General features: G+C 39.0%; 1 pseudogene; it reads right to left on the reverse strand.

Annotated features, from left to right (window-relative positions):
* Positions 1-939: 939 nt before the first annotated feature.
* LOC114705404 lies at positions 940-3,887 on the reverse strand (annotated as a pseudogene).
* Between the last annotated feature and the right edge of the window lie 21,450 nt (positions 3,888-25,337).

The raw sequence follows: 25,337 nt of genomic DNA on the forward strand, positions 1-25,337 counted from the left end.
AAGGACTCTTTCACAAGGGTTGCATATCAGATATCCTGCATATCAGATATTTACATTACCACTAATAACAGTAGCAAAATTAGTTATGAAGTAGTAACAAAAATAAGCTTATGGTTGGGGGTCACCACAACATGAGGAACTGTATTAATGGGTCACAGTATTAGGAAGCTTGAGAACCACTGCTTTAGATATCTTCATCTCCTAAAAATATTTGGATCATCCAAGGCAGAGACAGGTGTTAATGACTCCATGTCTTGGATGATAAAAAAAAATTGTCAGTAAAAACTTGAGCTTCACATAACTTTTATCTTTCTTTTGTTTGTTTTAGATGGCTACTTCTAAGAAGAGAAGTTTGGGTCCCTTTTACCTTTTACATGGAACCTTTTAAAAAATACTCTAAAGTCTGTAATAGAAAAAAACACTGGCCTTTCAGCAGGTGAATATGGTTTTCCTCCAGGTTTTTAGAAGTCCTTATAATGTAGCAAGTTTACCTGAGTAAGAGACATCCTCTGGCTCCCATTCTTTCACTCTATATTATGATTGTGTTTACCTATGCAGAGATACATACATATCAAAAAATACTGAGTATAATGCAATGGCTTCTGGGTACCACTAAGTATGATCATTATTTTCACCTTAGCTTAGTTTCATTATCTGATTTTTCTGCAATTCTCAGTACCACTTGTGGAATTAAAATTTACAAGCTAAATGAAACTCTTCCCTTTAAATGTTTCATTAATCTCTAGAAGGTGGATAATGAATGGAAGGAGAGATGAAAGAGGAGATAAAGATTGTAATACATGTTTTCAACAATTATTCTTTTTTTTTTTTTTCCAAACGGACTTAAACTTTATTCCATCTGCCACAGAGTAGGAGCCACACACACACACGCTGCCCAAGCACAGCAGGTGAACACATATGGGCATCAAACCGACTCATTTAAGTTTCTTCCTCTTCCTCCTCCTCTTCCTCCTCCTCATCCTCTTCACCCTCCTCAGAGCTGAAGGTGCCATTAGGCAAGCTGTAGACTCGGATGACCTGCTTGCTGAGGTCCTTGAGGATGAGTACTTGCCCTCCTCCAGCTTCATGCAAATGTCAATGACACAGCGCAGGATGCCCCAGGCGTTCTCTACGCTTAGGCTGATCTGGCTGGCAAACTCATTGGGCTTAAACTGCTGGGTGCCCCAGAAGACATGGCGTGAGGAGTCCTTTACGTGGTACCGGGACACATACCTGAGCTTCAAGTACTCAGATCCAGCCAGCAAAGCACAGCAGGTCCAGCGGGCCAGCTTGTAGCTGTTGTTCTTCAGCTCAGTGGCAATGACAGCCCCATGCTGAGAGTCCAGCTTCTGCTGCCAGTCCACGCCGTTACAGTGCCTGGAGTCCCACTCATTGAGCATTTTGATATTGATGAAGGACACTTCCCTGTTGGCTCCAGTCATGACACCATCATGCTCACAGCGGACTATAAGGTCAATGTCATCTCCTAGTTTCCACCTTCGGTAGCGGTAAGCAACAGATTCTTGTCCGTGTCATCCTCCACAAACGGGTTAGGGTTGGGGAAATTGTATCTTTCTCTCCCCATTCTCAGGTACTGCTAGGAGAAGTTGTGGTTGATGTAGGTGGCCTCCATGGCCAGTTTGCGGGGTGAGTTGAAGGAATTGCCTTCATCCTTAGGGGGCTCATTGGCTGTCTCACTCACAGTCAGGAGATCAAAGTCGGAATTGTCCCTCTTGTCAAAGAAGAGTTTAGACCCGACTCTTTGTACAACAATGTCCCAGCGGAGTGGGTGTAGCTCATCAGTGTGGCCAGGATGGCGTCAGTGGCAAACACATTGCCCTGCGTTTTTGCCAGCTTCCGGATGACAGGGTCGTCTCTGGTGGTGACCGTGTGAAAGATGCGCTTGATGCTCCGCAGAGGCTTCTCACTCCAAATGGTGATGCAGTCAAAGGCTTTGTCATAGTACTCCAGTGCGCCCAACACTCGATGTCTTGAGGCTCCGACACTTCCAAGTAGCGCATCTTCATTAGCTGAGGGAAGTCCATCTCCTCCTTCACCTCCCAGTCACTACGGACTTCAACCGAAGAGTCTTGGGGTTTCTGTGACTTCTGGTTCCATTTCTGCCTTACTCCAAATTGCTTCTGGAATTTTTTCTGCAAGCAAATTCGTTCTCTCTCTTTCTGCTTGGCACTCTTGGGCAGTGTATGAAGGTTGAACTGCACCATGTTCCGGCAATCTTTGTCTCTGCAGAGGTTCTGCTGTGCGAATTTCATCCAGTTCCGCTGGTAGGCAGTCTTCTGTGTGCGTGCCGTGTCCACCAGCTGGAAGCTTGTCCCATCCTCCTCATGGAAATATGCATACTGACTTCCCCCACCGAACTGAGAGGAGTACTTGTTGGTGTAGCTCTTGTCCTGGTACGTGGCCCCCGTCCAGTCTGCAACCTTCACCAGCCGATCTCCTTTGCTGAACGCCTGGTAGGGCATATCCCGAAACTGCTCAGGAACGGCACAGGGACCCCAGCCCGAGGGGTTTCCTGGATCACAGGTGTCTAAAACCTGCAAGGGGCTCCGCAGGCCCGGATGGCGACAGATGGCGTGGGTAAGAGACTGCCTCAACAATTATTTTTTTAAAAAAAAAAAAAAAAAAAAAAAAAAAAAACTCATAGAGGTGCTGTAGAGGTGGCTTGGCAGTTAAGAGCACTTGAATTCAGTACCCAGCACCTTGTTGGGTTGCTCACAATTGCCTGTAACTCCATGTTCTGGTGACCTGACACCCTCTTCTGGCCTCCATAGGTACCTATATACACATGGCATACAAATATGTAAACATGTTTGTGTGTGCACGCACACACACACACACACACACACACACACACACACAGGCTGGAGAGAAGAGAAAGAGAGAGAGAGAGAGAGAGAGAGAGAGAGAGAGAGAGAGAGAGAGAGAGAGAGAGAGAGAGAGAGAATTCTTAGGGAAAATTACTACACTGGAGAGACAACTCAGCAGTTAAGAGAACTGGCTGCTCTTCCAGATGACCCAGGTATTGAGTCCTAGCATTACATGGCAGTTACTGTCTATAACTATAACTATCTGTAAGACAGAAGAGCTCTGATTCCTTCTGGCCAGTGCAGACACCAGGCACACACATGATACATAGCCATAAATTCAAGCAAAACACTCATATACATAAAAATAAATTATTTTCAAAAGAGGCAGTAGAATAAGTTTTCTTCTGATGGGTGTGTAGAATAAACCTTTAGTCCCAGCACTTGGGAAGCACATGCAGATGGATTTCTGTGATTCTAAAGCGAGCCTGATCTACATGCCAGCAAGGGCTACACAGTTAAACCATGTCTAAAAATAATAATCATTATTATGCAAAAGCACTCTTCATAACTACTATCATAAGGAAGGAAGGTAAAGACACTTGTACACACACACACACATGCATGCACATACATACACTTTATTAAAACGTATAGCTAAATTATACATTTTTAAATGGAGATCAGTATGTCATAGAATTTTAGGGAGATTGCTTCAGAAAACCAATATTCTTCCTTTTCCCTAAGCCTGCCTGCTACCTCAAATGATACCCTAGATCACAGCCTTTGCATTTCATTCACTGTCAAAACTGTAAACACCCTGTGGCTTGACTGCTCAGGTCAACCGTAATCTTCACCTCCACTATGATCAGGGCAAATGGAAGTTCACGGCCAGCATTTAGAATTCACAGCAGGTGAACACAGCAGACAGGCCAATCAAAGATGTGCTTACACAGTGAATTTCTATGAGGCCCTTCCTACGAGGTGAGCTGCTGGTGGTAGTTACCTAACAATGGCAATCCAGCTTCCATAGACAAAAACACGAAGTTTGCAGTGTGACATATTTGGTGATTTCCATGTAACAATGATTGATTTTCTTTACTGAGGCCCTTTATTACTATTTCAGTTCTATAATTACTTCTCAAAAATCTCCTGTCATGGTGACGCCTCCATTCTCTCATTCTCATCTCATGCTATTAACAAGATAGCAATAAACTTTACGTTTTTTTTTTTTCCAACCCTAGTGGCTTTCCATTTTCTTTGTCTCTGACTTGGACTTCTAAACTAGGTCAGCCCAAAGTCTGAGATATTTCTTTTATTCCAGGAATTAACATCATTTATTAATAAGCCTTGTATTTTTAAAAGGTTTAGCAAAATGTCACCCATATCTCTAGTCTATAAAGATAAGAGCTATATTTAGCTGGTTCTAATTAAAAATAGCGAACACACTGCTTGCTAAGGGAGTGCAAGACTCTGCTCAATTCATGTCTCATTTCTGAAACTTGGACATTTGGATTTCTTGAGTGATGTTTATGTCTTGAATTGATATTTTTCCATTTAGTTTGAAATACAGCAAGCATCTGAATAGTATTATTGATCCCCATAAAACATGTCAAGTTCACCAATCTTATATGCTTTAAATCCTGGGCATGTAAAAAAAGGTTTGTACTCTCATTGTTAGGTAAAGGTATCCCTACCAAGGAGATGAATCCCAGAAAAATTGCCCCCAGACAGTCATGTACAATGCTCCCAAAGGCAAAAGATATCAATTTATCAGTCAGCTTGATATGCAATCATTGCCATTTAACTAACTCTATAAAGCAAAAACTCAGACCTTGAACTAACTGAAGACACAAAGCTCAGTTTTCTATGGGACATTAAAAAAAATAAAAACAAAAACAAAACAGAGATATGCATGTTAATAAAGCTGTCAGTTTCTTTTAAGTATTTCCCCAGGACGGAAAAAAAATGTGCTTTATGTAAAAGAATTCACACAGTACTAAAGAAGGAAATGGATCAAGTTATATCATATCCTCCTTGTGATGAATGTTTAAACACCAGAAACTACATCCTTTGGGAAAATTGACATTTCCAAATCTTCAAGAACAGTGTCAGTGAAGGATAGGATGGGAGAGTAGAATGTGGACAACTGAACTCATGTCACATAATAACTGGATCACTTAACTCCATGGAAAATAGAAACCATCAGGAGCCAGTGGCTTCCCAACATATAAATGGATGTATGTACTCATATATGCATGAGCACTTGGCATGGTATACACCAGTGTCTTTGTGTCAGAATATATGTGAAAGTGCAGCATGGATGCTAACATATTCATGTGAAGCTCTATACTCCTGGTCATGTATGGATATGTCAAGGGAAGCTTCCAAGATAAGAAATGGAATTAAGACAGGTGTAGTGGAGCACACCTTTAGTCCCAGCACTTTCAAGGTGGAGGCAGGTCCACACCGTGAGTTCTAGTACAGCCAGAGTTATACAGAGATACCCTGCCCCCCCCAAAAAAAAAAACAAAGGAAATAAGAACCAGACATAATCCTTTCTACTGTCTCTGCCATGTATATGCCTTTACCTATTCTTTGACTGTTAGCCATGTTGTTGACATTACACTAGGTGGTAGAGAGAAATATAAAGGTATGAGGAGGTTAAAAAGCATGCCTTTCCTGCCTAGAAAGCTAACCTAATTGGCAATCCCTGGCCTGTGTGTGCCTGTTGAATTATGATAAGCAGTAAAGAAAACACAACAGGAAGGTGAAAAAGTGGACTTTCAAGGATCTGCTCACATATTACATGTTCCCAGGGACTCACAGGTATCACTCATCTAGCACACCATTCTGTTTCTTAATACTTCTCATTTCCCCAGCCTCACATTCCTGAGCATTGTAAAGACAGAGACAGTTGTATCCATTCAACTGCAATAGCAGCCTGGTAACTAACATGAAAGATAGTCTCAATAAATGTTTGCTCAACAAGCTCAAAAACAATGTGGAAAACAAAGTGCAGGCTACTACAGGTATGAGATTGGTTAAAATAATTATCTCTTCATGATTTTAGCTTTCAAAAATGTTGACTAGATTTCAGTACATCTTTTCTAGCCCCAATCAAGTTTCTTACACTTTCCAAATCAAGATTGACAACAGAGTACAGAAGCCTTGGGTGGCTTAATTACTCTCTGTATGGGTCGCTTTTGCTTAAAGCATGTACATATCTCTTCAAAGTCTGTAACTGAATGCACATAAGGCATTAACTTGTTCAATTAGTATTTTCTGGGGGCTTCCTATATGCTGGACTCTATATAGGTTCTCTCTCTCTCTCTCTCTCTCTCTCTCTCTCTCTCTCTCTCTCTCTCTCTGTGTGTGTGTGTGTGTGTGTGTGTGTGTGTGTGTGTGTTGCCTGGGAATAAAAAGAATTTGTCTCAGAAGACAGAAAGCAATATCTCCAAATTAGCCAGGTGAAAAGCTTAGTGTCATGATTTCCATATGAGCAGTGTCAGTAAGGTACTAGTTAGTTCCGGTGACAACAGTTATGGAGTTGGGAATTTCTAAAAGTCTTATCTAAGACTTTATTTTACTATTTATTTTAAAAGATGTAGAGAGTAGATAAAGTCTTGAGTGAATGTGTATTATTGACATGAGCACGGCCATGTCTGGGACCCCATTGCCTCAGACTCATGAGAATGGCCTTTCCCTGGTCCTTGTATAGATGTTGACAAGTGTGTGTAGAAAGTATCAACTGCAGCTTCCTTCTCCGGGATGACTACAGGCTTTAACTACTCTCCTACAGAAATACCCTACTAATATTAGGTAATCTGCCTCCTCATTCAGCTATATTTTATTAGCCTCCCTCCTTGTTCCACTGTATATACTAAACATGGTGAGTTTCTGGGTGTGCATAGTCCAACTGATGCCAGCTTTTCTGTATATGTGTCTGCTGTTTCTTTATTCTCATTGCCCCAGTCAAATCAATTCCAAAGCCATGCAGACTGAAGCAACTTTCTGGTGCTATATTTAGATCTATTTATTTTATGTGCATGAGTGTTTTGCCTACATGTGCTTATGTTCACCACATGCATGCCTGGTGCTTGCCAAGAACAGAAAAGGGAACCAGATTCCCAGGAACTGGAGTTACAGATGGATATGGGTTACTATGTGGGTGCTGGGAACTGAACCCAGGTCCTCAGCAAGAGAAACGAGTGCTTTTAATTGCTGAGCCATCTCTCCGGTCCCTTATTTTTTTATTTTTAGACCTGGAGATTGAACACAGAGTCTCACACATAGTAGACAAGCATTTTACCATTGAGCCATATCATCTGCAGTCATTTCTTTTTTACAAAATTACCAGGGAGATCTTGAACTTGTCCTATAGGCCTCCTGCCTCAGTCTTCCAAGAAAAGGTCAAAACTTCTTTTAACTATGATGTAGGAAATATGTCCATTTCTGGAGTGCAGCTTCATATTCTGTGCTTTACTAACCAGACAGAAAGAGAACAGGCTATTTCCTAGGGTGGTATAAAGCCCCCAGTGAGCTGGCCACCAAATGAGTTGTTCTGAGAAAGTTTGTATCTTTTCCTTTGAACCATATGCCATCACTTGTTTCACAGACAGCTGCACTTTAAAAAGCATAGGATGGAATGAGAGGGGGAAAATATGAATTTTCAGCAGTTTCTTGGCAATAATACATCCATACTCACACTGAAAAGTTCACAAAAAAATCCACAAGAGAATTATCAATGGGAAATTTCCTCATCATGAATAGAAGTAGCCACAAATACACAAATGGTGGTTCAAAGTTCTCAATTTTCCCCTGTGTAAAACAAAGAGAGTGGCATAATATAGATATAGCCTTCCCCTGCTGTTGGCTGGCCATAGACTGTGTAGGTTCCCCATCAGAACACCAATCATTTCTGCTTGAGGTTTGGATGCTCCACTAATCTTGAAGAAGAAATGGGTGCTGTAGTATGGATTGGCATTTCAGTAATAGTTATTCACCTAATTTGCCCTCAATTTGGTACTAGTCATCTTCACAACAATTTAAAGACACTGTTCACTCTTAACTGAGCCATTTAAAGGAGGATCATATCTTGCTGAAAAATTTGACACCAAGTGCACAACGGTCCTTACTTTTCATTAGACTATTTTACATAGTGTAGTTAATGCTTAAAATATTTAAAGAAGATTAAGAATAGAACAAAGAAATGAAGAGCAACTGTGACTATGACAGGGTATGAATATTAATGATGCTTTTTTCCCCTTTCCTTTCCCCATCTAGTTCAATCCTCTGTACTTTTTGATTCAAGATCTTCAACTTATACTCAGACATTAAATACTGGTCCTTGGTGCTCTGTGATACGATACATATATAAAGATGCAATTAATCTTTAGTCTAATATCTGTCTGAGGGATAAGGTGCTAAAGCTCATTATTATAGCTCCCCACCGCCTCAGGGATAGAGTCCAATCTCCTTAGCTTGACATATAAGGCTCTGTAATCAGCTTCTTGAAAAGTCATCTCTCATCATTTCACACAAATCCTTTACTATGGCCACTGGATTCTCTTCATTGTCCCCTAAAATGCCATATTCTGGCTTCTCTTCACATGTTTACTCAAACTGTGGTCCTCATTTTATTTCTCACATTTTTAACTCCTATGTCTTCCCTTAGGCTCAGCACATGTTCTTCAATACTGGGCCAGCCATTTCAAGTCACAAAGTATCTCCCTTTGCAAATTATAGCAGTCTTGTGATTTAAAATCTTGTAAAAAGAGCATTCACCTCTAGCTGTAATCCTAAGGACAGTGTGGAGGCTTGAATGAGATTGGCTCATATATTTGAATGCTTGATCCCTCACTGGTGGAACTGTTTTGAGGATTATGAGGTATGGCCTGATTGGAGTAGTTATGTCCTTTTTGGAGGAAGTGTGCCACTAGGGGGTGGGCTTTGAGGTTTGAAAAGGCCCTGCTACGCCCAGTCTCCCCTTCTGCCTCAGGTTTGTGGATCAAGATGCAAGTTCCCAGCTATTGCTCCAGTGCCATACCTGCCTGGCTGCTGCCATGCTCCCCATTATGATGGTAATGAACTTACTCTCTGAAACATTAAGCAAGCCCCCAGTTCAATTCTTTCTTTTATAAGCATTGTCTTGGTCATGGTGTCTTTTCACAACAATCAAAAAGTAACTAAGACAGATGGAATACAGAATGTGTTCGATCTGAAATGTCTATAGTGCTTACTAAATTAACATAGACTACATGAACCACTTACAGTGTGTACAAATAGAAAAATGAATAGCTGTAAGCTATAACATGAAAATATCTATGTATTTTTGTGTAACTCTATCATCCCTTCTTTGTTTTTTTCCATTGAATATACCCATAGTTTTCAACCTCTAAAACGTGCATATTCTTTGTAAAAATGTTACAGTAGTCAAACTTGAAACACGAGTCAATAATCTAGATGTCCTACACCTTTATCTTGCGATTCCTATATAGTAACACCAATTGATTTCCAAGGACACTGTATTGATGGATACTAGGTGAACTTGATATAGCCTTGCTTTCAATAATAAAGTTCTAAATCTTACAAGCTCTAAGGAAGGTCAGTTACTAAAGAAAACTAAGGCAACTATGAAAATAGAGATACTTATTTTAAGGTTCAACAAAAAGTAGACAAACTGAGTAAGAACTCCAAATCCCAGCTGTGAGATCTGCCAGTGACACAAAGTCTACATTTAACCCATCGTCCATCACCTAATTTTGCCACCACCCCCAGAAAAGGACAAAATGAGAAATACTCACATCTTTAAATTTCAAATATCAAATTCATAAAATGCTAGTATTTTCCATAAAAACATCTCTGTTTTAAAATTCTATCTTAGAACTCTCCACCTGATGTTTCCTAGCTGCGACCTAGCCTTAAATTTTGTTCAAATTCAGAGGATATTGCTGTCCATTTGTGATTTCAAGATACCACACTTTGGCCCAACTCTGCTTCAAACCAGTTGGTACCTTTGCTCTTGGCCCTTGCCTTCTTATATGGCTTTAAATATACCATTGATGTTTCCATGTATGACTTTCATATATGCTTATCATATTTCAAACTTGAGTACTTTCAATAGTGAGATCATAAACTCTGTAAAGACAGAGATTCCTCACCAAAGAAATCCTGTGTACAAAGAGAATAGTGGTTAGAACCTAAATAAACACACAGAGCTCAAGTGCTATGACTGCCTGTCATTTCTCACCTTTATGAAAAGTGACATACTCATGTCACTCTAAAACTGCATCCTTATCTCAACCTCAAGGCAATTCATTATATAGAATTTTCAATCTGTCTTCCACTACCCTTCTTGACACCTCAGTCTGTTCCAGCTAGGTAAGACCATGTCTTACAAATAAAATGCCACTCCCTACTTCTTTTGTGTCTTCTACATGCCATTTCCTTCTCTGATCATTCAATTCTGCTATTCTTTTCCTTTTGCAAACTTCTGAAGTTGTCTTTCCTCGACAAAGACTTTCCTTTTATAATCTAGTAGATTAATGGCTTCAAGTACCCACTGGATTCATTACTACCACTCACTCTGGCACTGAATTTCTTCATACCCAGCTATACTACCATTGTTCTCTATTGGCTTCTTAGAGAGAGTGGACTGAGTAGTAGCATCAGATCAAATTGTATTTCTTGGAATCAAAATGTTTAGTATGAATTGAGGAGCCAATAAAGAAAATTCAAAATTCTCAACATAACATTAAAGGCCTCCAACAATGCATTCTAGTCAACCTTATCAGTTTCATCTTTTCCATATTCTGGTCAGGTTGGCCTGACATACTTCCAAAGTTTGGATAACTTAAATGGGAAATTTTCCTTCCTCACCTTCTAGAAACAGAATGTTCAAGATTATAGTAGCAACACACTGAGTACTAGCCTTCTGACTTGTAGACAGCTTCCTTCTCACTGTGTTCTCACCTGGTGGAAATAGAAAATGAGTTGCCTAAAGTCTCTCTCTATAAGGTTTCTAATCCTGTCATGGGGCTCTCATCTTTATGATCTTATCTAAATTATCCCCTAAAGGTTTTGCCACCAAATACCATCATTTAGGGGTTACAGACTCAATATTATGAATTATGAGGGAGGATAATCTTAAGCTATCTGACATGCCTCTGTTGGGTGGATAAATAGTAGTGGACAAATAAAAAGTAGACTATGTAGCTCTCAGATTCTGCCACTTTTAAGCTATGTAGTCTTGGATGAATAATATACTTTGAATTTTCATTTTCTTATCTAAAAAGTAAGAGCCAGTAAGATGACTTAGGACATAAAAGCTTGGCTGCCTGACTTCAACCTCCTAAACCCACAGACAGGTGGAAGGAGAGAACCAAGTCTATAAAGTTGTCCTCCAATCTCAACAAATGCACTTTGGCATATGCAATGCACCACTGCACACATTAGGTCCATGTGCATGTGCACACACACAAAATGATAGTACATGAAAATGAGGTTAAAAGTCAGCCACTCTGGAGGCAGAGTCAGGTGGAGCTATGTGAGTTTGAGTCTAGGCTGGTCTACACAGAAATTTCCAGGCCAGCTTAAGCTAAAATGAAATAAAAGGAGGATAAAAATACTAGGATTTCATGATTTCATAGGATTACTGTGAAGAATAATTTGCCCCAGAGGTAAACATTCAAAAACTGAGCATTGAGTTGATGACTTTTTTTTAACCTAGAATGGCTTCTCCCTAGCCATGTTTATCCATAACTTATAGTCAATCCTACAGAGACCCACAGAAACTATTATCTAGTCTTCCACAGACGTTCTTAATCTCTTGGCTAAGAATTCTAGTATTCTTCCAATATATTGAGTTCACGCCTCTAGTATACCACTTACCATAGGTTTCCTTTATTCTACTAACACGAGACATTTAAAATCCAAATCAATGAACAATGCTCGTGGTTTGAAAGTACCCAAGATATTGCATTGCCTACAGTGGTCACTCATGTAGTGCATCATACTTGGGTAAGAGTCTGAATACCATGGCTTTAGTTCTACTGGTCTTATCCATGTAGTGGTTGTGTCTTGAAAGATTCATTCATGTTGCCTCAGTTTTGTTACCAATGAAATGAGAAGCTACTCTTGCTTACAAATTTCTTACTAGTAATTATGTGCATCATGGTGCTTGATAGATGGCTCAGCAGTTAAGAAAGAGCACTTGTGTTGTTGCAAAGGACGTGGGTTTGGGCCTAGTACCTAATAGTGGTTTACAGCCTTCTTAACACAGCTCCAGGGTATCTAATGCCCTTTTCTGAACTTTATAGGCAATGGGCATGCATGCAATGCACATATATGCATGTAGACAAAAAAACCACATAGATATAAATAAAATAATATACATTTTTTTGTTTATTAAGACAGGGTTTCTCTGTGTATCCCTGGCTGTCCTGGAACTTACTAGTAGACTAGGCTGGCTTTGAACTCACAAATATCCATCTACCACAGCCTCCCAAGTACTGGGATTAAAGGTGTGTGCCACCATTCCCAACCTAAACAAAATTTTTAACTAAAATATGTACATACAGTCAGACAGTCAGACAGACAGATATATATATATATATATATATATATATATATATATATATATATATATATATATACATTGTAGGAACTTCACAAGATTTGGCTATAAATCCTGTGTCTATTAGTTACTAATTGTGTGACCTTGGATAAGTCTTTTAACTTCTTTGCACCTCAGTCTCTTCCCATGAAAAGATGAAAAATTTGCCAAGTGGTGGTGGCATAGGCCTTTAATCCCAGCATTCAGGAGGCAGATCTCTGTGAGTTCTAGGACAGCCTGTTCTACAAAGAGTTCCCAGAGAGCCAGGGCTACACAGAGAAATCTTTTTTTGTTTTGTTTTGTTTTGTTTTGTTTTGTTTTGTTTTGTTTTGTTTTGTTTTTTCGAGACAGGGTTTCTCTGTGTAGCTTTGCGCCTTTCCTGGAACTCACTTTGGAGACCAGGCTGGCCTCGAACTCACAGAGATCCGCCTGCCTCTGCCTCCTGAGTGCTGGGATTAAAGGCGTGCACCACCACTGCCTGGCCACAGAGAAATCTTGTGTTGGAAAAAAAAAATGAAAGGGAAGGACTACAAATTTGTTTCTTTTAAGAACTAAAAAAAATGTATGTACAAGACATGTAAGAACTCAGTAAAATTCACTAGGTGCTGATTTCTCCCATCATTCCTCATTCTAAACATGGACAAGAATAAACTCTCCCAGCCATGCTGTCATATCAATCTCCATTGGCTCTGGTGGGGCATATTCCTGCGTATATCACTGGCTACTTCCTTGCCTCTGTTTTCTTCTCTATACGCTTTTGTATTCTGCTGTAATGCCTATTTGTATCCCTTCATTTTATACCTTCTCTGAATTTCTATAAAACACTTGCAATAACCTGAAGCCATGAAAGCACCAGACCCTAATTTACTACTTGGAAGGGTAATAAAGTAAGGCTGTCTTCCTGTACTATTGAAGTTTTAGAAGTAAGGAGGGTGTTTCTAGAACCCCCAAGTGAAACACGAAATCACAAATTGTCATTGTCATTAGTGTCTTTAGTGCTATTAGGACAGCATGATATTTCAAATGATGGCTTACGTAGGCTTTAATTGGTGGCCTGCTAACATCATTACCATGGATACCATTGTTTTCTATAGGAAAAAAAATGAATCCCATATCCTAACTGGCTGACTCAAAAACAAAACTTGGAACACAAACCACACAAGAATTCAGACTTTCTGTGCTGCTTTTATTCTTGTTTTTTAATTACATGTAGGTGTGTGTGTGTGTGTGTGTGTGTGTGTGTGTGTGTGTGTGTGTGTACATGTGGGTATGTACACATGAGTGCAGTTTCCTGCAGAGGCCAGAGGCATCAGATCCCCTGGAGTTTGAGTTAGACAATTAGGAACTGTCCTATGGGTTCTGGGAATTGACCTTGGGTCCTTTAGAAGAGAAGTGCGTGCTCTTAACCACTAAGCCATCTTTATAGCACCTTCTGCTTCCTTTGTATATTATCAAAGATCAAAACCAGAGCTAGGCATTCTCAATTGCTGACTACTTTTAGAAACTAGATACCTAAAGCAACCACAGATCACCTACCCATAATGTGCTCTCTCTTTAAAGAAATGAAATACCCATTACCAATGTCTATTTTCCCTCAGCTCACATGGCTTTTACCTTCACAACCTTCCAAGTTCACCTCAAACTTAACCCTTTTCTAAATCTTAAACTAACTTCCCTTATCCACATGTAGTCACATTGTTAGATACTCCTCATTATCTTTGGAGAATCCACACTTACACCATTTCCAGAGCACCTACCCATAACACAGTGCCACTACCCAGCTATTTGTTTAGTTATTTCTTCCACTCAAAGACAGGGACTTTTGTCTAGCCAGTGTATAGGAAAGACAGTTAGTAGACAGCCAGAGAGGTAGTCTTCTAAATCACTGTGGTGAAAAGAGAAATAAGAGATGCAATGAAAAACACAAATGAATTAGCCTTCATAAGAATGAGGAGTAGGGCCAGGCAGTGGTGGTGCATGCTTTTAATACAGCACTTGGGCCGGGCGGTGGTGGCGCACACCTTTAATCCCAGCACTTGGGAGGCAGAGCCAGGCCTCTCTGTGAGTTCGAGGCCAGCCTGGGCTACCAAGTGAGTTCCAGGAAAGGCGCAAAGCTACACAGAGAAACCCTGTCTCGAAAAACAAAAACAAAAACAAAAACAAAAAAAACAAACAAAAAAAAAAAACATACAGCACTTGGTAGGCAGAGGCAGGAGAATCTCTGTCAGCTCAAGGCCAGCCTGATCTACCAAGTGAGTTCCAGGACAGTCAGGGCTACACAGAGAAACCCTGTCTCAAAATCAGACAAACAAACAAACAAGCAATGAGAAGTAGGAACTGGAGAAAATGAATATAGCTATGCTCAAAAGCAAGGAGTAGGGGGCTGGAGAGATGGCTCAGAGATTAAGAGTACTGACTGTTCTTCCAAAGGACCTGGGTTCAATTCCCAGTACCAACATGGCAGCTTACAACTATCTATAATTCCAGTTCCAGGAGACCTGACACCCATGGCAAAAACGTCAATGCAAATAAAATAAAAAATAAATAAATAAAAGTAAAGAGTAGTACATGCAATATGGTGGCTTAAATGCTCAATTGTCTTCCATATACTCTGACTGGCCACCAAGTGTTCAGTGTTAGCAGATGTGTTCATAAGTTAAAGGATCTGTTTTACAATGATAGAACTATTAGAGAAACAAGAGATAAGCTTATTCTCACTTCTTAATTTTCAAAGGTAAAAAATGAGTCCCCAATAGACGCTAGGACTTGCCATTTACCATGCAAAACAAGTATCCAAGGGCTGGCCTACACCAACAGCTCCCTTCCTGACCTACAAGCCAACCAAGATAGGAAAACCATTAAGTTCAAGGGGCATCCAGACACTTATTTGTACATTCTACCTGTTTTTATGGTTATCTCTACATTAACAGACAACTAGGGCTACAGAATCTAAGAAAGACAACATCTCTCTCTAAGAGGCAAAGAGCACCTCAGAACCATCCGTCTCAAATACATGTATCACTGCAACTACCCTGTGATAATATTCCCAACAAGTTCGAATCATACACTGCAAAACAATTATATTCATGCTATATTTCATTTCTTCTAAGAATTGGCAAATACATCCTTTATGTTGATAATATTCTTTAATTATACTCATATTGGAACATTTTATGAAGCATGGGTATAACTGCCAATAAATGGCTCTGGAGTTGGTTGTTTGAACACAAATGGTTAGATGGTCAGAAATCAAACTTTTGTTTGGGTCATTGGTAGAAATTTCTAGTAGCAAAAAGTGATCTCATCCATCGTTTTTTGTTTTGTTTTGTTTCTACTAAAGAAGTACTTGAAACATTTGATGGGGATTTTTATAGTGATATTTTATTTGTACTGTAATGTGATTATGTGATTTTATTTGTATGTTAATAAATAAAGTTGCCTGGGGGGTCAGAGCTAATAGGAAGCCATAGCACAAGCTGGGTGGTTCTGGTGTACTCCTTTAATCCCAGCACATGGGAGGCAGAGCTAGGCAGATCTCTGTGTGTTTGAGGATACAGCCAGCATGGAGACACACACCTTTAATCTCAATACCAACCATAGAAGACCTGGAGTTCTGTATAGATGGGCAGTGATGAGGAGGTCATGTGGTTGGGTTTACAACCAATGAGAAGGCAGAATAGAAAGTCAATAAAAAGGACAAACTCATGGGATGTAGGCCTCTTGCTGAGAAGGACGGCAGTGGCAGTGAAGGGTAAGGTTTTTAGCTCTTAGCTATTGCTCTGACCTCTTGGGCTTTCATCTCTGCATTGGCTCTGTGTTTCTTATTTAACAAGACGGTTACATCTACAGATTTTCTAGTCAGAATTGTCATTTTCTTTTTGTTTCTTCTTTTTTTTTCAGAGCTGAGGACTGAACCCAGGGCCTTGTGCTTGCTAGACAAGGCTCTACTACCAAGCCCCAGAATTGCCAATGAGTGTCTTGCAGCAATCACTTAATGGCTGTATCAGTTTGTGCTTCCATTCTATCTCACTAAGAGTGAATGGTGGAGTAAAAATAGCACTAGACTAGGCGTCAAATGATCTATCTTTTAATATTAGACCTGCCACTGACCAGCTGTCCTATTCTGGGTATATCACTCTCCCTACAATAGCATCAGTAATCCTGCACATAAAATGAGCAAACAAAAATAGGTCAGTGCTCCTTTGGAGACCTGTGTTAACAATTTTATACATTCTGGGTATGAGTTCATTTGCCAGAAAAAGTTCCAATGCTTGAAAAAATGTTCTCCAATTTCTAAACTGGAACTCCTCATGGTTGCTTCCTGCTTAATTCATGGTCCTCCATTTATTTTTAACTGTGCAAAAACATAATGGTATACCAACTTCAATACATGGACATTTTCTGGAAATTGGCTATCAAACAAGAAAAGGTTTCTTTCTAAGACTGAAACAAAATAATGAATAAGGCAGGCCACCTTATAAAAATCTCATGATATTAAAAGATAGTTTGTTAATGTACTGCTGATGAATTTCTAGTGTCAATTCATTTTGTGTCTGGACAAACTACAATTATATATAAGCTACATTATGACAAGTAATATTATAACAAACCAAGGTGGGAGAATATTTTTAGGAATTCTGGGGAAAAAAAAAAACATGTGACAATGTGTCGGTTGAATCAATGTTCTAATTTTAAAAACAAATCTAAGTTCTCTAGGCAGGAATATTTGTTTAGAGGAGAATAACAATGTGTTATGCTATGTTGGTGGGCATGACTCCTGAGAACATCATGTCCCCTTTGAGCTACCTCTGCACCCACAAAGTAATATTCTGATATGTCATTTCATTTCCAAGAGATATGCCCTATGCAAAAGCCACACTTCTGGAAATAGTTCTTACAAACTGAGAAACTGAGTCTGGTATAATCAAAGGTGTCTGAGTTTGATGAGCATGGGCATACGGAGAAATTGATTTTGTATCTGAAAAACCTAAATCTGACCCTAGGGTCTGAAATGACCACACCAATAAGGATATTCCTGAAATGGCCATTACCTGAGGAACTCCTCTCTTCCCCAACCCCTCACCAAAACTGCAATATAACAAATTTAGTTCTTGGAGTTCAGCACCAGTGACATATGGACGTTTTCCAATTCTGACACATTAACCCTAATATCATTGTTCCACGTAAGGCCTGGTAGTTTACCTAACTAACCTGTCAGGTGACTCAACCTCAATGAACAATTGATAAGTACCTTCTTTGTAAAAGGCAACAGCTATAGAGGGAATGTGATGAATACAAAGAACCTTCATTACCATTAATCAACAAATGAACTAATGAAAATAAAATGCAAAGTCCCTTTTCCTAAGGATAGATCCAAGACTTTTATCAAACTCTCAAGAACATTATTTATGATGTTGCATGCTATAGCTGATCCCTGTGTACCTATCTGACCTTTTCTAGCCATCCCTTCAACTGCTCTACTACTTAATGGTAATATTTTAGCAGTAGCCTGTGTACACACAGCATGTTCTCTTATAGATTTCTGCTCTTATATACATAGTTTCTTCTGTGTATTATAGCCCCCTTACATCTTTAAGCTTTTTGACATGGGACAACTATTCTTATCTTCAAATTTTCACTGATAATGGTTACAGTGTTTCTGTGTCTTCATAAAGTCTGGCTAAAATGATGTTAAAACTGTTACTGCATTATGCTTACTGTTTTTCTTGTCTCCACTCCTTTTCACAATATCATAACTTGAGGGATAAGGTGTAACCATGAGGAGCTATTAACCCAAGTAATAGACAGTTTTATGTAGTCATACACTGAACTTCCTAGAGTATGTTTTCCGTGTCTCAAGCTTCGTCTTTAGCATTGTGTACTGTGTTAAATCAGCAGTCATCTGAGATTTTGTTATTAACCATTGGTCACTTTTTAATGAAACTCAAAACAAATCTTTCTACTGGGGGCAGGATGAGCTACAAAAAGACTCTAAGTTAAAAGAAAGAAGAGAAAATTAATACCAAATCGATATAGGAAAAAATGTTACAATGCCTTCCCATTCTTTCATATTCCACACTCATCTTTCCTTCTGGGCATTTCAAATAATGTCAGACTAAGTAATAAATGTCAGGTGAGCTGAAATATACCTGGGTAAGAAGACAGCATTTCCTATACAGCTTAAGAAATGCTTTGAAAACTTTGCACATAAATGTGACTTTCTAACATTTATAGACCTCAGGCAATGGTACACTTGCTGGAGAGGATAGAGAACATTTCTTTGCTTGCTCCTTCTCCAGCTTTTCAGCAAATATCCCTTCCTCCTCTCAGTGATACCATTGTGTTTCAGCTTGTCTTTTAAGGAGAGAGAGAAAGACAGAGACACAGAGAAAGAAAGAGACTGGAGAGCTGGCTCATCTGTTGCTCTTGAGGAGGTCTGGGGTTTGTGTCTCAGCTCCAATGTGGTGGCTGTCTTTGGCTGTTAATCTTGCTCCAGGAGATCTGATTCTGTCTTCTGGCCTGCAAGGGCACTACACACATATGGGGTGCTGACAAAACACTCACACACATAAAGTAAAGGAACAATTTTTGAAAGATAATAAAATAGGAAAGAAAAAAATCCATCTGTAATAGCCAGAGAGTTATTGTTTTATGTTGCCCCAGGGAGCCACTATCATCTGGCCTATGACAAATTGTATGTCTCCTTTTTGTTGTTTTTGAACAAGTATCTTTTTCCTTCCAGCTCACCTTTCTTCTCTTTCCTTCCTAATCTTCCTCCTTCATCTTCTCTTCTCTCTTATTTGTCCCTTCTGTTGTTTTTTCCAGTGTCCTTAAATATTCCATAATTTGGTTTTTATTAAAAAATTTGAATTGACTTTTGGTGCCATTTTTAATTTTGACATAGAGTGATTTCAGTTTTGGGTGCTTAATACCATACTATTGTAGACACATTTTCATTTTTCACTTTAAAATCAAAGATGTATGTTTTGGCTATAGTATAGATTATTTATTATTCACCTGTTATTTCATTTTTATTACCTGAAAGTAAAATAACATGAGTGATGAATATATACCCTGGGTGGTCTTGTAGCCTTAGTGGGAATTTTCTACCAAAAGCAGTAGAAGCTTCTACAATTTGAAAGTCTTTCAGAGGCCAGGTTTAGTGGCTCATGTCTTTAATTCCAGACCTTGAGAGATAGAGGTAGGAGGATCTCTGTGAATTCAAGGCCAGTCTGCTCTACATGGCAAGTTCCAGGACAGCCAGGGCTATGTAGAGAGATCCTGTCTCAAGAAAAATACAAAACAAACAAAGAACAAACAAAAGGAAGTCTTTCATAATTACCAAATCTTGGATTAGATGCCAAAAGGTTTTCATGAGACTAAGGCAATTCCTTTAACTCAGTCCAAACAAAAGCAGAAACCCCCCAAAACTGTACCTAGGACGTCAGTTACCTGTGTCAGGTAGATCTCTGGAAGAAGAGCATGTGCTTTACTTACTTAATATGGATCTGAAAACTAAAAGATCAGCTCCCTTTACCTTTTCATGCCCCTAAGTATCCTTGTGTCTTTGTTGTGATTTTTCAAGAGAGAGAAGTGTAAACTGAAACATTTATCATTGTAAATTAACAAAACTGGCTATTAAGCACAGCTCTGCAGTTCAGTGGCTTACATTCAATTCCCTAGAGCAGTGGTTCTCAACCTGGTACCAGATACCCTGCATATCAGACATTTATGTTACAATTTATAACAGTAGCAAAATTATAGTATGAAGTAGCAATAATTTTATGGTTGATGGGGGTTCACCACAATACAAGGAACTGTATTAAAGGGTTGCAGTATTAGGAAGGCTGAGAACCACTGTCATAGAGGTAAATAAATACTGCATGAACACTCTCAAGGACAACCCACAAAACTCAAGTCAGGCAGACATACAGGCACCTAACTCTTCAGCATCCCCAATCCCATAGAATGACATTCTGTGTGCTTAATAATCTGGCTTCCACCTTTATACATTAACATCTGCCCTGACTTCTGCTCTCCTACACCTTGGCTCCTCTAATTTCTGTGCTTTTTCTGCAGCCACATGTCTATTCTGCCTTCCTCTCTGATTATGCTTTGTTAATCCAAGATCTGACATATCAACTATTTCATAAAGGCTCATCCTCATTTTATAGGCAGAACTGTTATTTGCTTGATGTAACCATAACAATTTATTTGCATATCTAGTATAACATTGGAAGCATTACATTATACTTGTGTGTCTGTCTCCCTCACTGAATTGTGAATTCCAAGAGAACAAAGGAATATTTCTCTGAAGGTTCAATTCACACAAAGCGTGAACCTCACCATCCTTTGCATTGCCTCAGCTTTCTTAGTATCTTAGTATTCTTCTACTTTCACACATAGTATAATGTGTCAAAGCCACATCCTTAATGTTTGGCTTATTACACTGTGTACTCATTTAGATCAATAAGTGTATTTTGTTCAACCTATCATCAGATATTAACAAAGGGAGAAGAACTTAGTAAACATTCAATAAAAGCAATTAAAATGGAAAAGATAATACGATTTACAATATTTCTGACTACCTAAACTACCATTAAAGTAGACAGGCTGGCTTTAGGACCTAGGTCCTGGGACACAGTCAGTCCCCAGGAACCCCCACACATTTCTGTCCCAGTTGCCAGCCAGCAGGGAAGACTCTTATGGTCAGGCTCCAACACCAAAACCCCACACTGGACCCTGTAATCTACAAGACCCACAACTTACCCCAAACATACCTGTCCCTCTGTGACCCCAGACACAAAATCTGCCAGCTCTCATTGGATCAATAGCTCTCATTGAACCAAGAGAGGCTTCCTGAGTCACAAAATTAGTCAGCTCCCATTAGACCAAAAGCTAAGATTGGAGCCAATGTGGCCCCCTGAAACACAGACACAGCAAGCACAGATGGGACCAAGAGCAGCTCACTCAGACACAGGCATCTCTTGCACCTACTGAAGGAAGAGATGGGAAGACGCCAGTACAAAAATATATACAACAACAAAAAGAGCAATATGGCACCATCAGAACCTAGTGGTTCTACAACAGCAAGACCTGAACATCACAATGTAGAAGAAGCAAAAGAAAGCAACCTTAAAAATAACTTTATGAAGAGGATAAAGGCCTTCAAAGAGGAAAGGAAAAATTCCCTTAACAAGACAAACAAAAAATTGGAAGAAATCAACAAATCCCTTAAAGAAAGCCAAGAAAACCATGAAAAAGCAAGTAAACAAATGAAGCAAACAGTTCAAGACCTGAAAATTGAAATAGAAACAATGAAGAAGACACAAACAGAGGAAATGCTGAAAATACGAAATCTGAGTAAACGAACGGGAAACACAGATGCAAGCATAACCAACAGAATACAGGAGATGGAAGACAGAATCTCTAGTGTAGAGGATACAATAGAGGAAATAGATTGTCAGTCAAAGAAAATACCAAATCCAAAAAAAGTCATGACACAAAATGTCCAGGAAATCTGGGAAACCACAAAAAGGCCAAACCTAAGTTTAATAGGGATAGAAAAGGGAGAACACCAACTCAAAGGCACAGAAAATATACTCAACAAGATCATAGAAGAAAACTTTCCCAACTTAAAGAAGGAAATACCTATGAAGATACAATAACCTCATAGAACACCAAATAAACTAGACCCCTCAACAAAGTCCCCTCATCACATAATAATTAAACCACTAAACATACAGAATAAAGAAAGAATATTAAGAACAGGAAAGGAAAAAGGCCAAGTGACTTATAAAGGCAGACCCATCAAAATAATACCCGAATTCTCAATGGAGACTTTGAAAGCCAGAAGGTCCTGGACAGATGTAATACAGACACTAAGAGACTATGCATGCCAGCCTAGACTAAAATACACAGAAAAACTTTCAATCACCATACACAGAGTGAACAAGACATTCCAAGACAAAATCAGATTTAAACAATACATATCCACAAACCCATCCCTACAGAAAACACTAGAAGGAAAACTCCAACCTAAGGAAGTCAGATACACCCACAAAAACACAGGCAATAGATAACTCCACAGTAGTAAACCCCAAAGAAGAGAAATACACACACCCTACCACCAAAGATAACAAGAATTAACAATCACTGGTCATTATTATCCCTTAATATCAACGGACTTAACTAACCTATAAAAAGACACAGGCTAACAGAATATACAAAAGGAGGACCCATCTTTCTTCTGCATACAAGAAACACACCTCAACTTCAAAGATAGATACTACCTCAGAGTAAAAGGCTGGGAAAAGACTTTCTAATCAAATGGACTTAAGAAGCAAGCTGGTGTAGCTATCCTAATATCTAACAAAGTAGACTTCAAACTAGAATCAATCAAAAGAGATTGAGAAGGACATTACATACTCATCAAAGAAAAGACCCATCAAGATGAAGTTTCAATTCTGAACATTTATGCCCCAAATACAAGGGCACCTACATATGTAAAAGAAACATTGCTAAAGCTTAAATCACACATCAAACCCCAAACATTAATAGTAGGAGACCTCAACACCCCGCTCTCACCACTGGACATATCTGCCAGATCAAAACTTAAAAGAGAACTAAGGGACCCAACAGATGTTATGACTCAAATGGACTTAATCGATATCTACAAAACATTTCACCCTAACAAAAAAGAATGTACCTTATTCTCAGCACCCCATGGAACCTTCTCTAAAATCGACCATATATTTGGTCACAAAGCAAATCTCAACAGATACAAAAAAAATGGAATAACCTCCTGTATTCTATTGGACCACCATGGCTTAGTTAGATTCCAACAACAACAAAAATTACAGAAAGCCTACAATCTCATGGAAATTGAATAATGCTTAACTGAATCACCAATAGGTCAAGGAAGCAATAAAGAAACAAATTAAGCCGGGCGGTGGTGGCACATGCCTTTAATCCCAGCACTTGGGAGGCAGAGCCAGGAGGATCTCTGTCAGTTCGAGGCCAGCCTGGGCTACCAAGTGAGTCCCAGGAAAGGCGCAAAGCTACACAGAGAAACCCTGTCTCGGAAAAAAAAAAAAAGAAACAAATTAAAGACTTCCTAGAATTCAATAAAAATGAATGTACAACATTCCCAGACTTATGAGACACTATGAAAGCAATACTAAGGTGAACATTCATAGCACTAAATGCCCACATAAAAAAGATGGAGAAATCTCACATAATGACTTAACAGCACACCTGAAAGCTCTAGAACAAGAAGAAGCAAAGTCACCTAGGAGGAATAGACACCAAGAAATAATCAAATTGAGAGCTGAAATCAATAAAATAGAAACAATGAGAACAATACAAAGAATCATTAAAACAAAGAGTTGGTTCCTTGAGAAAATCAACGAGATAGACAAGCCCTTATCTAGACTAACCAAAAGGCAGAGAGGGAGCATCCAAATTAACAAAATCAGAAATGAAAAGGGAAACATAACAACAGACAATGAAAAAATCCAGAAAATCATCAGGTCATACTTCAAAAAACTGTACTCCACAAAATTGGAATATCTAAAAGAAATGGACAATTTTCTTGATAGGTACCCACATACCAATGTTAAATAAAGACCAGATAAACTATTTAATAGACCAATAATCCCTAAGGAAATATGTCTTCCAACCAAAAAAAAAAAAAAGCCCAGGACCAGATGGCTTCGGTGCAGAATTCCATCAGATCTTCAAAGGAAAGCTAATACCAACACTCTTCAAATTATTCCATACAATAGAAACAGAAGGAACATTACCAAACTCCTTTTATGAAGCTACAGTTACTTTGATACAAGAACCACACAAAGATGCAACAAAAAAGAAGATTGCAGACCAATCTCCCTCATGAATATCGATGCAAAAATACTCAATAAAATATTGGCAAACCGAATCCAAGAACACATCAAAAAATTATCTAACATGACAAAGTAGGCTTCATCGCAGAAATGCAAGAATGGTTTAACATACAAAAATCTGTCAATGTAATATAACATACAAACAAAGTGAAAGAAAAAAATGACACGATCATCTCATTAGATGCTGAAAAAACATTTGACAAAATCCAACACCCCTTCATGATAAAGGTCTTGGAGAAATCAAGAATAAAAGGAACATATGTAAACATTTTTAAAAAAGCAATTTACAGCAAGCTGACAGCAAACATCAAATTAAATGGATAAAAACTCAAAGTGATTCCATAAAAATCAGGAAAAAGTCAAGGCTGCCCACTCTTCCCTTATCTATTCAATATAGTACATAAATTTCTAGCTAGAGCAATAAGACAACAAAAGAAGATCAAAGGGATACAAATTAGAAAGGAAGAAATCAAATGCTGTGGATATCGCTCTATATAAATAAAACACTGATGGCCAGTGACCAGACAGGAAGTATAGGCAGGACAAGGAGAGAGGAGAACTGGGGAAACAGGAAAAAGGAGGAGAGACACTGCAGCCACCGCCAGGACAAACAGCATGTAAAGACGCCGGAATGCCACCAGCCACGTGGCAAGGTATAGATTTATAGAAATGGGTTAATTTAAGATATAAGAACAGTTAGCAAGAAGCCTGCTATGGCCATACAGTTTATAAGTAATATAAGCGTCTGAGTGATTATTTTATATGTGGATTGTGGGACTGGGGGCTTGGTGGAACCTGGAGAAAAGCCCTCCAGCAACAGTCAAACTTTCCCTATTTGCAGATGACATGGTAGTATACATAAGTGACCCCAAAAATTCTACCAGGGAACGCCTACAGCTGATAAACACCTTCAGTAAAGGGGCAGGATACAAGATTAACTAAAAAAAAATTAGTAGCCCTCCTATATGCAAATGATAATTGGGGTGAGAAATA

This window comes from Peromyscus leucopus, chromosome X (genome assembly GCF_004664715.2).
Source record: "Peromyscus leucopus breed LL Stock chromosome X, UCI_PerLeu_2.1, whole genome shotgun sequence".
NCBI lineage: Eukaryota > Metazoa > Chordata > Mammalia > Rodentia > Cricetidae > Peromyscus > Peromyscus leucopus.